This window comes from Callithrix jacchus, chromosome 17, assembly GCF_049354715.1.
Source record: "Callithrix jacchus isolate 240 chromosome 17, calJac240_pri, whole genome shotgun sequence".
Lineage (NCBI taxonomy): Eukaryota > Metazoa > Chordata > Mammalia > Primates > Cebidae > Callithrix > Callithrix jacchus.
Window position 1 is genome coordinate 31,947,633 of NC_133518.1, and position 18,733 is coordinate 31,966,365.

The 18,733-nt window shown below is 34.4% G+C and overlaps 1 long non-coding RNA gene across 1 annotated transcript in view; it reads right to left on the reverse strand.

Annotated features, from left to right (window-relative positions):
- The window catches only part of LOC118148910 (uncharacterized), a 186,013-nt gene that overhangs the window by 74,571 nt on the left and 92,709 nt on the right, over positions 1-18,733 (reverse strand). Inside the window, exons 2-3 of the long non-coding RNA XR_004735976.3 lie at positions 18,175-18,303; positions 15,544-15,660 (exon numbers count right to left, since the gene is read on the reverse strand). This is a non-coding gene — a long non-coding RNA (uncharacterized LOC118148910). The remainder of the gene's footprint in view (positions 1-15,543; positions 15,661-18,174; positions 18,304-18,733) is intronic.

Below are 18,733 nucleotides of genomic sequence, written 5' to 3' on the forward strand. Positions count from 1 at the left end.
CTAGTGCAATTGAGAAACCAAATTTTTAACTTTGGTTATTCTAATTAATTTTAATTTAAATGGCAACATGTGGCAAATGGCTATAGTACTGGACAATTCAGTGCAACCTCAAGTGATTTCCACTCATATGAATTATGATGCTTTCAGTTGCCAGGCAGAGAAAATCTAACTCAAAGCTTAAACAACAAAGGGAATGCATTGGCTCACTTTAACTTAAAAGTCCAGAAGTAAAAAGTTCTCGCCATAGTTCAATCAGGGTGCCCATTTGTCCTCAAGCAGATCTCTTCCACCCTTAAACAGATGAACAGCTGATAAAAACCAACCACATCTACCCTCGTAGCTCAATGGCATGATAGAGTCATCTGAGGCCCATCATTAGTAATTAAAATTTAATTGTGCTAGGTTGGAATTCCAGCATCTCTGTTTTGAAAGTGATTTAAACATGTACCTATGGTTGAAAAACACTACTCTAATAATTTTCAGATAAAGAGGAAGTGGAATCAGAAAAATATACCACATTATTTAGTGTCAAATAGCAGGCCATAATAAAATGAAGCAAAGATAAGAGGAAAATAAGCAATGTTACACAAAAATTCTTTGACAAAAGATAGATGAATAAAACAAAAAACATATTTCATCTGGGGACAACCTATTTAGATAACTACTTCTTAATTCCAAGAAGATTTTAAAATACCATGAATTTTATAAGAGATAAAGATTATATGACATTTCTTCAGCAGAGCTAAAGTAAGAAATTACGAAAGAGAATAAAGCCACAACAGACATTAAAATCAAATTAGAAGTAAAAGCCAGCATATCTGACAATTACAAAACCAAGTAAGTAAGATACCCTAAGTGTTTAAAAATAGCAAAGAAGACAGAGAAAAAGCACTGCCAGGAAAATCATTGGAAAGAAGAAGACTGGGAGGACAAAAAATAAAAATCTATGGAGGAAACAGAATATACAGAAGAAATAAATTACATTAGTTAGAATAAAAGATGATTTTCATAACATGAAACAAAGCATAAATCTCCCGGTTAAATAGGCTCACTATGTACCAGGAAACGAATGATTTTAAAAATTGTGAGTAGTGAATCATATCCTTGCAAATTTATTATATTTCAAGAATAACAAAAAAACCCTTAAAAGTCCACAAGTACCTATTTTCTATTATAGTTTCATTTGCTTAGACTGATATCTTCTAATAGTTATCTGATAAAAATAATTTTATAAACAAAAAATATAGTTTTTTATTAAAGAAGAAACAGGCTGAAATATTAAATCACTAAGGATGCATTTTTATTTTTGATGTAAAAGGGTATAAGTAATCTAGAAATTTCCCACATTTTTATTAAAAAATAAATTTTTTAATTGGTAAGGACTCTGTATTAGTCATGGTTCTCCAGAGAAATAGAACCAATAGGATATCTGTGTCCAGATAGAGACAGGTAGAGATAGAGACTGAGATAGAGATTTAGTATAAAAATTGACTCACACGATTATGGAGGTCAAGAAGGTGCATGATCTGCCTTCTGTATTCTGGAGACCCAGGGAAGACTGTGGTGTAGTTCAGTCTGAGTTCAAAGGCCTGAGAACCAGGGCAGCTGTTGGTGTAACTTCCATTCTGAGGCCCAAGGCCTGAGAACTGGGGTTGGGGCCACGGGTGTAAGTGCCAAATCCAAAGGCCTGAGAACCAGGAGTTTTGATGTTCAAGGGCAGGGGAAGATGAATGTCCCAACTTAAGAAGAAAGAGAATTCACTCTCTTTCCACCTTTTGGCTCTATTCAGGCTCTCTAAAGTTTAGACAATGTCCACTCACACTGGTGAGGGTGGATCTTCTTTATTCAGTTTGCTGATTCAAACGCTCATCTTTTCTGGAAACATCATCACAGACACACTCAGAAACAATATTTTACCAGCTATCCGGACATCTCTTAACCCAGTCAATCTGACACTAAAATTAATTATCACAGCCTCGCATATAGTGATCACCTGTGCACATTTTAATAAAGATTTAAGATGTAATCTAAAGAGAGAACACAAAAAATAAGAATTATGATTACAATGATTTCTAGAATCAGAGACAAAAGAAAAAGATAATTATGAGATATGATTTTGTACAATGTTTTATTATAACAAGTATTTAATATTTTTAAACAATTAGCGATTTTATCAATTTATTTTCTTCATCCAATTTGCCATCATTGATTGTATTCTGCTGTCCTCAGGCTCACCTTGTGTTTGTTTTCAAACTTCTTGAACGTTTCATGTTATTTTTATCATTTCTTGTTTCTTCTGTGTAACCTTTGGCCTCATCTCACAGGTTTTGATATGGAATATTTTTACCAATGTTATTTACTAGATACATTCCGATTAAATACCTCTGAATCAGTAATTCACTATGAGAAAGCTTTTTACATTGCAAATGGTTGTTTTCTTCCCTCTTTTACTTCCACATATATGGTGTATGCTCCGAAATTTTGATCTCTATTTATGTATTTAATGTAGCTTAAACAATAATAAATCATTATCTCACTTAAGAAGTTAAGAAGAGTGGAGATTTTCAGAGTTCATTGTGCCAGTTGATGATAACCATCCAGGACACAGTCTCTATTTATGCTCTATCCACCTCCTGTATTGGCAGTGTCTGCCCTAATGTAACCCAGACAATTGGATTACAGCAATTCTCAGTGTCCTTTTATGTCACATAAATGTCCAAAAGCAAGGGGGGAAAAAGAAGTGTTCTCACAAGTGTCATATCAGGGATAAAAATATTTTCTAGAAGGCCCAAAAGTATTTTGCCTTTGGTCTCACACACCCAACAATTAGTAACAAGTAGAAATCAGATTGCTATTGTCAATTTAGACCCATCATAGTTCATACACTGCTATTATCAGAGATGCCCACACTGGCATTCTGTTAACCAGAAAGAAGAGTGAATTATTTCTTGGTGGATGTACAACCAACAATATCTGCTTTACAAATAATAAATATGATTTATCTACATAAATAGATATAATCTCATTATCTGTTACACATAATTATATATAATATACACTAATATGTTACATATTATGTTTTATATGTGTATATATATAACATATATATATATAATTTCACTGATATTTTCTGGTCCCCTCTAAATTAATTTTGATGTTTTTATCTACTCAATCTGTGAAGAACTCAGAATAAGGTGTTAAAGTCTCCCATTACTACTATACATTTGGATTGCCAATGTATTTTACTTTATACATTTCAGTTCTATATTTGTTTGTTGCAAAAGATTGATGATAAAGTTTTATACATTGTGTAACATGTAGCACTTATTTCAAGAAAGGAATCTTCGAATATTAGTATTTTTCACCTTGAATTCAATTTTATGTTTGTCAGGTATAGCTTTGTGATTTCTTTAGCCTTTCTGTGTCACTAAATGTGTATATTGGTTTTTAGTTGTTTCAATGTGCTTTTTTTTCTTTTTTATTAGGTAGATTTCCTTTCATACTAAGATGAGGAAAATATTTGGTCTTATTTCTGTGTTACTATATGTCACTGGTTTTTTGCTTTATCTTTTTATGGCACTGAAATGTTTCTTTATACTCTATTTTTGTTACATTATCTGTGTTTCCTAAGGTATACCTCACCCCTAGTAATTTGGAATATATAAATTCTATTTTGTGTTTTACATTAGTTTCTTTTGTACACCATAATAGCTTCTGAAGCAACTAGTCTATTGATTCTCCTCCATAAAAAATCAAAATAGAAGTCATACATTAGTAAATGATTTTCAAAAACTGGTACACAAGTGGAAAAATGGGGATTCTTGTGTATTTTTACAGAAGTGTAAATGTTCAAGACCTTTTTGGAAGGCAATTTAATAGTTTATCAAATGCTCATATCCCATGTCTTAACCATTCCACTTCTGAGAATCTAAAAGAAATGGTGAAAAAAAATGCTCATACAATGGGGATTCCATTATGATTGCTATGGTGATTCCATTTTGAAGAGCTTTGTGTGTTATGGCAAAATGTGTGTGTGTGTTTGCACGCATGTGTGTGTGTATGCATATCACTTGAGGGTTGATAAATATATGTGCATGTGTATCTTCATAAATATGTACGTATGTGTATCTTAATAAAACAATGAGGAAAAATGCTACATATTGACATAGATCTATCAGAAATACAAAGTTTAAAAAAAGCCCAAAGCGATAATTATTGTATGGCTCCATTTATGTTAAAATGTACGTAAGCATATATGTTTAAGTAAATGAATAGAAAATGTTCTAGAAACATACACTGAAAAGTATTAGCCGTTATTACTTCAGGGATGAAAAGTAGAATAGGGAAGTAAAAAGAGGAGATTATCATATGTCATTCTGTATTTTGTTTTAAATGTTTATAGTAAGAATATAGTCATGTAAGTATTTTTAAAAAGTGAAAAAAATTTTTTTTGAGATGGAGTTTTTTACTTTTGTTGCCCAAGCTGGAGTGTAGTGGCACAATCTCAGCTCACTGCAACCTCTGCCTCTGGAGTTCAAGTGATTCTCCTGTCTCAGTCTCCCAAGTAGCTGGGATTACAGATGCCCACCACAACGCCCAGGTAATTTTTTGTGTTTTTAGTAGAGACAGGTTTTCACCATGCTGACCAGGCTAGTCTCAAACTCCTGACTTCAGATGATTCACCCACCTCGGACTCCCAAACCCACCTAGAAGTAGGATCATGTAAAAACAGCTAGAAGAATTCTGAAAATAAAGGATTTTCCCTGATAGATATTAAAATAGTATGCTTGACAAAAGGATCAAGTAAATGGACTAACAGTTCACAAAAGAACTCAAGGGCTGGGTGCAGTGGCTCAGGCCTGTGTTCCAGCACTTTGAGAGACCAAGGAGGTGGATCACCTGAGTTCAGGAGTCCGAGCCCAGTCTGGCCAACATGGCAAAACCCCACCCCTATGAAAAATACCCAAAAAATTAGCCAGGCATGGTGGTGGGCGCCTGTAATTCCAGCTACTTGGGAGGCTGAGGCAGAAGAATCGCTTGAACCCTGGAGGCTGAGGTTGCAGTGAGCAGAGATCAGTGCTACTGCACTCCAACCTGGCCCAAAAGCACAAAACTCTATCTAAAAAAATAATAATAAAATAAAATAAAAGACCCAAGTATACACATCAATTTAGTAAATGAAAAAGTCAGAACGTAAATTTTTTTTTAATAATAGAAACATTACTGAAAAATGTAAAGCCATTTTGAAAAGAAATCAAGACTTCTCATTGTATCCTAAATTATAGATTTATCGAATATTTAATTTTAGTAAGAAAGCCAAAAAAATTAATAGAGTATTATTTCTTTAATTATTTTGGTTTGGACTGCTCTCTCTCAACATGAAAATTAAGCCAGGAACTAGAACAACAAAAAATTACAGAGTTAAAGACATAAAAATGGAAACATTCTATATAGAAAATAAACATACCATACATAAAATTTAAAGCAGAAAATAAGTTTGTTAAAAAGCATTTAGAAGATGAATAGTAAAGAATTAATATCCAGTTATATAAAGAGTTCTTACCAATTAATAAGTAAAAGACAAACGTAACCAAAGAAAAAGGGGTAAGTGGCAGGTGTTCACGTCAAGCTATTTTCAACTGTCCTGTTTTTGTAATTATAAATTTCAAGATTTTGCAATCTGCAATCATAGATCCCAAAGATCTTATGACACAAACCACCAACAATGTTGTCTAGAATTCAACCTACAGATTTTCCTACTTTTTGCAAGAGGAAATTAAACTGCAGAAGCCTTTTACTTAACACACATTTATTTTTCCCTGCACAAAGCCTATTTTGACAACAGAATTCTTTCCAAGAGAAGATAAAAGAAAAACCCTCTGGCATTAACTTAAACAAACATTGCCAATTGGTATTTTCATATTTCTCTGGTCACTCTAGGTAGTTTATATTAAAAAGCTGAAGGCAAGTATCTTTTCTTCAATGATGCCTGCCTGCCCTTGGCAAGCCCAGATGCTGCTCTGGGATTCTGAGAATCAGCACCATTTCATTTTATAATTCCCATTTGGATAGATATTTCACAGAAAGAGCAAGTCTACATCTATTCAAAATATTCATTTCTTTGTTGTTTTGGCAAAACAGCTAATGAAGCCGCTTTGGGTAACTGCTGAATTTGGTCAAATGTTTTTTAGCAAGTTAAGATATTAGTGAAAGCACAGAACTTGAACTCCTGTTTTGAAATGTTTTCTTGGGAAGTAGCTAGGGATTATCACTCAAGCATTCACCATAGCGAGAAATACATTAATCAGTATGAGATAAGCACTGGCAGAAAGAAATTACGATTCAAGGAAACATTTTTGAGTGCTTACTGCTTGCCAAGCCTTATTCCAAGCAGTGAGGAAACAGCATGTGACAAAATACCTCCCAGCAGTTGAGCTTCACTGTAGTGGACAGAAGCAGACTGTATAGAAATAAGCATATGAGCAAGAAGGATATCCGATGCTGAGTTCTATGGAACTGTACTGATGCACAGGAGAAAAAAGTCAGCTCTTTGCCAGTAGCATCATTTCTTTCATTCTTTACAATAGTGTGTGTGTGTGTGTGTGTGTGTGTGTGTGTGTGTGTGTGTGTGTGTGTGTGTGTGTTTTGTAAATATTTATAGAGTGTGCCAGGTAAGCCCTTTATATGTATTCTCTCATTTGAACCTCATGGTAATTCTAAATTGATAGGTATAGCTCTGGGTGTAGATTTTTGAATAAATACATTTTAGTAACTTGTTTTATCACCCATTCTCTATTATACTGTTGTTGAGAAAAGAAGCTATGTCTTGTTATTTGTGCTTTCTCTAGCCTCTTTCACTTCTAAAACAACCTTTTCTTTTTTTGTTTTTTAAACAGAGTCTCACTCTGTTGCCCAGGCTGGAGTGCAGTGGCATGATCTCAGCTCACTGAAACCTTTGCCTCCTGGGTTTGAGCAATTCTCCTGTCTCAGCCTCCCAAGTAGCTGGGATTACAGGCACCTGCCACCATGCCTGGCTAATTTTTTGTATTTTTAGTAGAGATGGTGTTTCACTGTCTTAGCCAGGATGGTCTCGATCTCCTGACCTAGTGATATGCCTACCTTGGCCTCCCAAAGTGCTGGAATTACAGGCGTGAGTCACCGCACCTGGCCCTAAAAAAAAAATCTTTAATTCCCATGTCCTTATCTACATTTAGCAGCCCTCTCCACACTCTTCTTCTTATTTCCAGCTGTTAGTAGAGTTACATTTGGGTAGATAGACACCCAGTTAACTCTCTATGCATTTACCTAAGATATGTAAACATTAACATTAAATTTAGTTTTAAATAAGAGTGTAGTAACTCATAACAGACTTCTTACTTTTTAAATAGAACTAGAAGCATGTATATAGGACTACCTTATTCTTTTACAACAGTCGCATTGTTTTTATTGAATGAGAGATACCTTATTGAACCCCTCCTTGGGGATGGACACTTAGGTAATTTATGATTCTTTCTCTGTTGTAAACAATGTTGAAGAAAACCTTTGTATACACATATCTGTACACATGTGAGCATATTTATCTGAAATACATTCCTAAAAGTAGAATTGTTGTAAATAATGAAAGGCCATTTACATTTTACAGATACTTCTAGGTTGCCTTTCAAAATGTTTCATCAAGTTATAATCCTATCAACATTTCTTCATATCTTTGGCAACATGTGATAATAAAAATCTTTTTCACTGTCATTTTTAAAGCTTTTAAATTGCATTTCTCTTATTTTTAGTGTAAGTATGCGTGGTCATATAATTTTTTCTTCTGTAAATTGGGTGTTCATGTCCTTTATATTTCTTCTGGGATTTTTTTAATGACTTGTTAGAGTTCATCATATATTCTGGATCTGGATTCTTTATATTGAAAATAGCTTTTTCTCAACTTATCCTTTTAATAGTAGCAACACATATAAAACATTTATTCTGAGCCAAGTACTTTCCAAGGTACTTTACATATTAACTTATATATGATTTACACTGGTCCTGTAAGAAAGGTACTATTACCTTCTCTAGTTTATAGGTAAAAATCTGAGTCATGTACAAGTAAAAGTCCAAGGCATGGAGCAATTACAAACTTACCCAAAGTCATATAACCAAGTTGCAGAACCAGAATCTAAACATTGGGCACTCTGGCTGCAAAATCTATACTTCTGAACACTAAGTTTAAAACTGAACATAAAAATAAATCAATTCTTTTTCCTTTTTGTAGCTTCTGGGCTTCATATCTTTTACAAGAAGGTTTTTAACACAGATAAGTTACAAACATTTTTTTCCACAAATGCTTTTTATAATTTTGGTAATACTTAACTATTAAAATAATCTAGAATTCATTTTAGCGAATGATGTAAGGTCTGAAGATGATATTATAATTTCCAAATGAATAGCTAATTGTTCAAAACAACTTGAAAATTTGTAGGCTTTTTTTATACCCATTTAAAACTGCCTTTATTTTAAACCAAAAGTTTATCTACTTATGGGTCTACTTCTTTTTTTAAAGAATAGATTATACATTTTTTAAAATTTGTTTTGTATTTCAGTAGGTTTTTAGGGAACAGGTGGTGTTTGGTTACATGAATAAGTTTTTTAGTGATAATTTCTGAGATTTGGGTGCACCTATCATATATCGGTCTACTCCTTGACTCTCTATATCTGCTTTATTTGCCTATTTCTATGCTACAACTGTAGTATTTTTACTACTATAGTTGATAGAATGTTAGATAGCTCCTAAGGGAAGACTCCTTTTTTATAATTGTTTCTTTAAAACGTCTTTGGCTATCCTTATGCATATTTTTTTACTTTATTTTTATTATACTTTAAGTTCTGGGGTACATGTGCAGAACATGCAGGTTTGTTACATAGGTATACATGTGCCATGGTGGTTTGCTGCATCCCTGGCAGTGGTATCTACAGCTCATCTACATTTAATATTTCTCCTAATGTTATCCCTCCCCAATCCTTCCACACCCTGCTATTCCTCCTTTACCCCCCTACTCCCTGACAGGCCCTGGTGTGTGATGTTCCCCTCCCTGTGTCCATGTGTTCTCATGGTTCAACACCCACTTATGAGTGAGAACATGCAGTGTTTGGTTTTCTGTTCTTGTGTCCCTTTGCTGAGAATGATGGTTTCCAGCTTCATCCATGTCCCTGCAAAGGACATGAACTCATCCTTTTTTATGGTTGCACAGTATTCCATGGTATATATGTGCCACATTTTCTTTATCCAATCTATCATAATTGATGGGCATTTGGGTTAGTTCTAAGTCTTTACTATTGTAAACAGTGCTGCAACAAACATACATGTGCATGTGTCTTTATAACAGAATGATTTATAATCCTTTGAGTATATACCCAATAACAGGATTGCTGGGTCAAATGGTATTTCCAGTTCTAGATCCTTGAGGAATCACCACAGTGACTTTCACAATGGTTGAACTAAATTTTACACTCCCACCAACAGTGTAAAAGCATTCCTATTTCTCCACATCCTCTCCAGCATCTGTTGTTTCCTGATTTTTTAATGATCACCATTCTAACTGGCATGAGATAGTACCTCAATGTTGTTTTTATTTGCATTTTTCTAATGACCAGTGATGATGAGCTTTTTTTCATGTTTTTGGCTGCATAAATGTCTTCTTTTGAGAAGTATCCTTTACCCACTTTTTAATGGCATTATCAAAGGTCTTTGTGTATCCCATATTCATTTCTCAATTTTAGTCTAAATTTTTTCTTGTAAATTTTTTAAAGTTCTTTGTAGATTCTGGTTATTAGCCCTTTGTCAGGTGGGTAGATTACAAAAAAATTTTCCCATTCTGTTGGTTGCTTGTTCACTCTAACAGTAGTTTCTTTTGCTGGGCTGAAGTTCTTAACTTTAACTAGATCCTATTTGTCTATTTTGGCCTTTGTTGCCATTGCTTTTAGTGTTTTAGTCATGAAGTTCTTGCCTATGCCTATGTCCTGAGTGGTATTGCCTAGGTTTTCTTCTAGGGTGTTTATGGTGTTAGGTCTTATTTTTGTATAAGGTGTGAGGAAGAGGTCCAGTTTCAGCTTTCTGCGTATGGCTAGCCAGTTTTCCCAACACCATTTATTAAATACGGAATCCTTTCCGCATTGCTTATTTTTGTCAGGTTTGTTAAAGAACAGATGGTTGTAGATGTGTGGCATTACTACTGAGGCCACTGTTCTGTTTCACTGGTCTATATGTCTGTTTTGGTACCAGTACTGTGCTCTTTACACATTTCCTTTTTTCTTTTAATGTAGTCTATGAAATTCCATTATGAAATGTCATCTCATTCTTTTTATTTATTTATTTTGAGTCGGAGTCTCACTCTGCAGGCCAAGCTGGAATGCAGTGGCATACTCTTGGCTCACTGCAACGTCTGCCTCTGGGGCTCAAGCAATTCTTGTGCCTCAGCCTCCTGAGTAGCTGGGACTACAGTCACATGCCAACATGCCCAGCTAATTTTTTGTGTTTTAGTCGAGACGGGATTTCACTATGTTGTTCAGGGTGGTCTTGAACTCCTGAGCTCAGGAGATTCACCCGCCTCGGCCTCCCAAAGTGTTGTGGTACAGGTGTGAGCCACTGCACCTGCCCCATCCCATTCTGATTGTTGAAGGAATGCACTGACTACATATATTAATTTGGAGAGAACTATTGTGTTATGTCTTCCAAATCAGAACATGAATCTGTTATATCCCTTAAGTAACATTTTATAAATTGTATCTATATAGAGTTTCACATTTCTTGTTAGTTTTATTGCTTAACATTTATGATTTTGTTGTTATTGCTTTTTTTTCTTATCATGGTAAGACCCTCATTTTCTTTATTATAGTTTCAAATTGGCTATTGCTGGTATTTGGAAAAGCTATTTTATTTAGGTTTACCTGTCTTATTAGTTATTATAGATTTTTACTTAATTTCCTTCCATTTCCTAGATACATTATTCTAGGAAAATTACAGCTCTGTCTTTTCCTTACAAAACTTTATATACATTATTGCTTTACCTTAGTTTTATTACATTAACCAGAATCTTAGGTATACTGTCAAAGGTTATCAGTGACAACAAATGCCCTTATCACATTCCTAACTTTGTAAGAATGGTTCCAAGGTATCAAGTTACTAAAAATAAAATTTCAATGTACAAATTAGAATATTTAAATGTTTAGTGTATCAAAGTTAAGCATGTTGTTTTCTATAGATTTCTGGAAAATATCCTTTATCAGATAGAGGAAGTTCCATATATGAAACTTTATTAGAAAGACTGGTTGAAAGATAGATAAATATTAAAGTATTTATTTTGTTAAATGCATCAAATTTAGTTACCTTGGATTTTTCTGTATGTTAATACATTAAAATACCATATGTCCTAATACTGATTTGCATTCTTAGAATAAACAATTCTTTACTATGATCCAATTATTATTCTAGTACTTACCTCATTTTTTTGTTCAGAATTGTTTGAATTTATGCTTACAAGTGAGGTTGTAACACTGGTTCAGATTTTCATGTACTATGTTAAAGTATTATTGGACTTCAGTTACACAGAGGAGAGTGTACATACTCCTCAGATTATGGGCAGGCATTATCAAAGGTCTTTGTGTATCCCATATTCATTTCTCAATTTTAGTCTAATATATGTTTTTCTGTTCTTCTCGCTCATAATCAGGAAATATATTTGTATTTGTGTATCTGTGATTACTTACAAAGTAAATAATAAACTGATTTTAAACTTAAATAGTTGTCTCTTAAGTCTGTTTTATCTCTTAATTTCATTATAAATGATTATTTATGTAACATTTTTGTACAATTTATTGTGTTTTGAAGATCTATCTGTCCAATCTAGTTATTTCTTCTAGTGTTTCATTATGGTATCACTGTTACCAAGACAGTGATGCTTGCTACCCAAATGAACTAAAAGCCAATATTATCACACCAGGTTCTTGAGAAAAGAGAAGCTTTTTACTGCAAGTGGACCAAGAAGACAGGAGTCTAGTTCAAATTTGTTTTCCCCTGCTGACTTTAAGGCAGTAATTGTATTGGAAAAGATTTAGAGGGTGGAGTCTGAGAATTAATATGTAATTTGTGGAAGGAAAAGGGAGGTTTGGAAGTTCCTTCTGGGTGCAGTTAATTTTTCATGCCTCTTCATGGGTCTCGTGCAAATTCAGGGTGAGTTCATATAAAACATGCGATGTCTGCAAGCTAATTCTGCATAAACTCTAGTTGGCCATATTGGTTCTGAGTGTAGCCAGTTTTATTATCTTACAAGCAGATAATGTTTCAGCATTTCAATAAGTTGTTTGTTTTCTCATCTACAATCTGCAAACTCAAAGATTTCTATTAGTTACTACTATTCTTTAACTCTTTGGGGCATTGTTTCATTATATTTTTTAAAATTGTCATATTTTAGTTATTTTATTCTGATAGTGATGAAAATCTATTTGCCTCCATCTATTTGTACCATAAATAGTGTTTCAGGGAACATACTTAGGCACCTGATCAAGTGTTCCTGGGATATGTACCTAAGAGTTGATTTCCTGGGTGTATTACTTATATACTGCTGTGTAACAAATTATCTAAAACTTTGTAGCCTAAATCTTTTTTTTTTAATTTAAAAGAAAAATTTATTGAGTCCTATAGTAAATTGTATTTTTTCCCATAGAGTATTGCCATATAAAGTTGAATTTTCAAACTTTGCTTCCCATTACTTCTAGCTTCTTTTTTTTTTTTTAATTTTTTATTGGATTTTAGGTTTTGGGGTACATGAGCAGAGCATGCAAGACAGTTGCATAGGAACACACATGGCAGTGTTGTAGCCTAAATCTTTAAACTTTTTCTTTAATCTCAGGGATTCTGTGGGCCGGAAATCTGGTAGCAGATGAGCTAAGTGGTTTTGGTGCAAAATCTCTATAATATTCCAGTCCAGCTATTATCTGGGGCCACAGTTATCCTAAGGTTAGGCTGAGAAGAATCCATTTCCAAACTGACCTACATGGCTACTGTTTAGAGGCTTCAATTCTTCACTGCATGGGCCTCTCTGTAGAGCTACTGCCCATGGCAGCTGGATTCCCCAGAATGATAGTGATCTGAGAGAGAGAGAAACCAAAACAGAGAGGGAGAGATAGGATTAGAAGATAGAAAGGAGAGGAGAGGGAGACCTTTTTGTCTTAGATAGGTAGGTAGACAGATAGATTAGAGAGAGGTGGGGAAATGAATAGAGAGTAAGAGATTAACAAAAATAAACCCTTTCGTTGTTGGTTAGAGTTAATGCTTTCTCCTTTGTTCACTCCCAGATCTCTTTACCCTAAAACCATGGCAACCATTCTGTTCTGTTTAATGAGTTTTTTTTTGGTTGTTTGATATATATATATATCTCCCTATGAATGTGGGATGTGAGTTCACCACATCTTGTCAATCTAAGTCCTCAAGTTACTCTTCTTTCCACAAATATCAATACAATGAAAATCCTCATATAATCCCTGTGGGGTCCCCCTCCCCTCCCCTCCCCCCCCCCTCCCTCTCCCTCTCCCTCTCCCTCCCCCCCTCCCTCTCCCTCTCCCTCTCCCTCTCCCTCTCCCTCTCCCTCTCTCTCTCATCCATGCTTCTATCCATAAAAGTGTTGTGCTGATGGGGTGGGGGGTATATATACCCAGAGACGGAGTTGCTAGATCATGGGTAGACATAAGCTGAGTCTTTACACTTAGTGCCAAATGCCAAACTGCTCTCCAGAAGGGCCACCCAAACCTATGTTACCATTAGCAGTGCTTAAGTTTACCAGTTTCTCCTCATTCTTGTCAAAACGTATCATTACCCAGATTTTTGTCAGTCTAACAGCTGAATAATAATGTCTCATTTTAAGTGAATTTGCATCCTGTGATTCTGAATGATGCTGAATATCTTTTTACATGTTTATTAGCTTTTAGGATAGTCTAAGCTTTTTTTTTTTAAGGATAGTAAATTGCAAGATTAATCAAGGTGAAACAGAGTATATTAAAATAAACAAAATCTAGCTATAAAATAGATATAATTACAGGGAGATAAAGTTGCCCAGAAAATTCTAAAAGTTTTCAGAGAGACAACTTATTAACAAACAAAAGAAAGAAAACAAATCAGAATTCCAGATTTTTTATTACCAATACCAGATGCTAGAAGGGAATGTAACAATATATTCAATGCTTTGATGGAATATTACTTTGAATCTAGAATTCTATCCTCAGCCTAATTATCCTAAAATTGTGAAGGTAAAATAAGATATTTTTAGATACGGGAAACCTGAAAATGTTTACTGTTCTTATAACTTCTTGGAAAGAATTATGAGTAAGTAGATTATAGCTCTCTATTGATATGTATCTTTCCTTGGGGATGGAAGAAAGGAAGGGTGGAAGGGAGGGAGGGAGGAAGGGACAGATGGAAGGAAGGAGTTTGTATGACTTTAGAGCCTATGTAGCAATGTCCTCCACCATAGTTGATTTTATTCCAAATAACTCTTATATTTGATCTCTTAGTGGCAGAGTTATAACATGCTTAAAAGACTTTTCCAGGCCAGGAGTGGTAACTCACGCTTATAATCCCAGCACTTTGAGAGGCTGAGACAGGAGGATCACTTGAATCCAGGAGTTCAAGATTAGCCTGGGCAACATGGTGAAACCCCATCTCTACAAAAAAAAATTCAAAAATCAGCCAGGCATGGTGGTGCATTCTTGTAGTCCCAGCTACTTGGGAGGCTGAGGTGGGAGAATCACTTGATCCCAGGAGGCAGAGGTTGCAGTGAGCCAAGATCACGTCACTGCACTCCAGCCTGTAGAAGAGCAGAACCCTGTCTCAAAAAAATGAAAGAAACAAAAAGAATTGTTCTGCTCTTCTACTACCTCTTCCAGAATTTGGCATCTACCCACTTCTTCTCACATCTTTGTGCTGCAGAATTAGTACTCCAAATAGGCCTGCTCTGAGTTGACATCTCACTTAGGATGTTTTGTGCAACAGGATATTAATCAATGATCCTTGGTTTTAAAAAAAAGTGTTTTGGGCTTGGCAAAGCCAGAGGGACTTCTTTCTCATAGGCTTTCTCAGTCATTGCAATGTTTAACCAAATGGATTTGGCCATGGTGCCCTTTAGGGATGGGAAGCATCTTGAAAAATTAGTGCTTTGAAAATCACTTTGAAAAACTCTATTGCCTTGTTTTAGACTCTTATGATCTATAATGTTCAATATTAAAATATAAAAATACCATGCTTTGTTCCCTACTCAATGCCTAGTAAATAGGAGACATGCAATACATTTTAATAAAAGAATAACTGAATGAGAGTATCAATTATTGTAAAAATGTTCCATTATAGAAGATGGATATGTAATCTATGGTAAGCCATTGCTTCTATTTATTGTAGAGTGTGATTTTACCCAGAAACTAACAGCTTCAAAAGAAAAAAACAAAAATATTAGCTTATTTCTAATTAAATAACATACTGCCTATGAAACAAAATTTACTAAAAGCCCTTACCTTTGTAACTTTAGTAAAAATCCACAGCTGTGTTTGCAGCCTTCTGTAGGGGAATCCAGTGGTGACTGTCCGCAACCAGCTTTGGGCTTTTCATCAGTCTGGATCTTCGGACCTTATCTGCAAAGAAATTCATATCAGTCTATATCTGTGTTGTGCTTCATGATATGAATCTCAAATGCATTTACATTTCTTAGTTTGACCTGACTCAACATTTAGATTTTATGTTCTTAAGAGGCAGTGTCCATGTCTTTTATTTCTTCCATGTCTTGAGGTACAGTCTTTCTCTTAAGTTTGATGTGATCTTTTAAAATGCTCAGATTTATATTGTTTAATGGATCCAAATAAATATTGTCATTGTCTGTAAAATGGAAAAATATAGTCAATAGATTATAATTAAATGGAAGTGAGATTTGGAGGATGATTACTCAGACTTGGAATGTGCAGCTGAATAAATAAAATTCCCTGGTCATGTGACCATTGGGACATCTATTTTGTTCTATAAGAAATGATAATAAAATGAAATTAACCAGGCAAATTTATGAATTTGCTCTCTCCAGTTTCTCTTCCAATGCCCCTTTATCCAAAATACTGGAAACCTTTGCTTCCCTTATCAGCAGGGGGCAGACAATAAGGTGTGGCATTCTATGGACCTGACTTCAAGTGTTCGATTCAAGGAGCTTGAGAAAAAGATTTCTTTTCTCCCTTTATTTGTGAAAATGTACACAATGCTACCCACTCTCCTCAGGCTGACAATAAACAAAGATTATGCAAGATAAATTGTTTGAGGTGCATAGCACAGCATGAGTACCCCACAATTATTACTTCTTCTAGTTTCCCATATATCCATCTCAATAGCACCTATTCCAACATAATTTCTTGACAAAATGTCTACTATCTATTTTTAATGCTTTCTTTCCCCTAAAGAAAGCTTTGAATGCATCCATCTTTCTTTTTCCACTTTTTTCTATTATTTGAAGTATATTTAGACAGAAAATTTCTTACATAACATACCTTTGTGTTGTGTATCAGAAGATTTCAACACAAGTTACTTCAACATTCTATTCTATTTCATTTGCAGTTCTAACAATCTCAGTGTTCATAAGGAACCCGGCAACCTAACAATGAAGTTATAAGTTGGAAATTTGCTATTTTCAAATATTCTTTTCTTCAATCTACTTTTTGAAAATTATTTTTCTTTATTTTCTTTCTTTATTGAAACAATGAAATGCTCACCAAAGTGTATTTCATCATAGTAAATTAGACTTAGATAAGTAGAGAAGAGTCCAATTAAGAAAGCTTTCTATTTGCTTCCATTTGAATTAAAGATTGTGAAGTTGATGTGAGCTCTAACACAAGGTTCAGCTGTGGTGTTTTGAATTACCTAACAAATAAAAAATTCATGGGGCAAAGACTTTCAGCTACACTGTTGGACCTTAGCTACTTTCTTCTCTCCCTTCTAGTAATAATTCCTGACACAGTTGACCTTGTGAATCTGTAAGTACTTGTGAAGAAAGATTCAGGTAGGCAGGAGGAGTAAGTAGAAGAAATGGAAAGAGATGAGGGATAAGCGGAAAGATTTTCTGTTCAGAACCACATGCATTACTAAAAATGCATTACCCTTTGTATTTGTGAAAGATAAAGTTCTTTATACTTTCCACACTCAAGTTTAGATGGGACAGCTAAATGAAGGCATTTTCCTTTAGAAAGCCACAAATCATTTTTAAAGCATGATTTATAAGGGATTTTGTAACAATATTACTCTGTTAATGTCCAGTTTTCAAAATGGAAATCTGTAGAATACCAATTTCTTTTCAGTTAGGAAGTAAATGACCACATGAAGTCCCTTTTAAAACGTTTCTCCATTGCAAGCATTTTAAATAATTTCTCAAAGGAAAGTACTATATTCTGAGTGAATAGCATGACATTTTGAACTACATCTAACATAAGAGTTTGCTTCAACAGGCCTGTCAGTGCTCTTTAGTTCCACTGTAATGAAATGAAAATCATGGGAGCTTGGAAGAAATACCTTCCTCACCCTCATACTCTTTATTAACTGTGGAATTGTACTATTTTCTTCACCATGGCAACAAACACACTCAATAGATTTAGCTCTCACCTTCCCTGCACAAGGTGATGGGGAAAAATGGAAACAAAGAAAAGTGAAGCAAATAAAGATTTCAGAAAGCAAGGAGTTAAGGAAATTATGAACCCAGGGCAGTGTGAGCTCAATGATCAGCATTAAGGGCCTTGTTTCAGACAAATTTTACTAGACTAGATAACATGACCCAGAGAAGACATTCAGTGTATACTTGATTAAATCTCAGAATAGGCGACTTATAATGTCAGCCAGTCAACTGAAAGGTGAACGTAAATGATCTCATTTTACAGGAAGGTTAATGTCAGTAAAAGGCATAAATTGACCAGTAATCTTGAAATAAGGCTCTGCTTTACTCATATACACCATCATTAAAAAGCAAAGAACTTGTTCTCATCAGCACATACAATTCTTTGAATGATTTTGAAAGAATCAAAGCTGATTTACACTACGAAACATTTCAGCCATATTTTCTTTTTCCCAGAAAATGGAGCTTAGCCTAAAATGTAAGATATTCTGTACTCTGCTGAACTTACATTGTTCAAAATATTCAAGGCCATTCATCTTCCCCTGACATTCTGAGGTTTGTCATGGGTTGTATTTGCATAGGACATGCTGGTACAGGCAAAACCACCAGAAACAGGGCCAAGTGGTTATTTCCTGTTCTGTAAAAAAGAAAAAAAATCACATGAGAAGCACTGCAAGAATTTATAAAAGAAATATCAGCTAGACAGAAATCACATCATTGCATTAGAGCCAGGAAGCCAAGAAAAAAAAAAAAGTTTGAATCATGGGATTTGACCTACGTGGGACTTCCAAGATCTAAAAAGAAAAAAAAATTTTTAAATTAATTTGGTCATCTACCTTAAATAAAATAAGGTGACAAACTCTACATTTTTTTTCTTTACACCTAGTTTTTAAGTATCATGTAATTTTTAGTATCATGTTTGATTAAATGCAAATTTTGCACTCATGTTCAGTTCAAAATAGTGTATTAGAAGTAGAAAAATAATTTGGCAGTACTTCTAGGAAAGATGGAGAGAATGCCTATTTTAAAATCACTGCCCTCCTTGAAGCTCAGCAAAATTAAGAAAA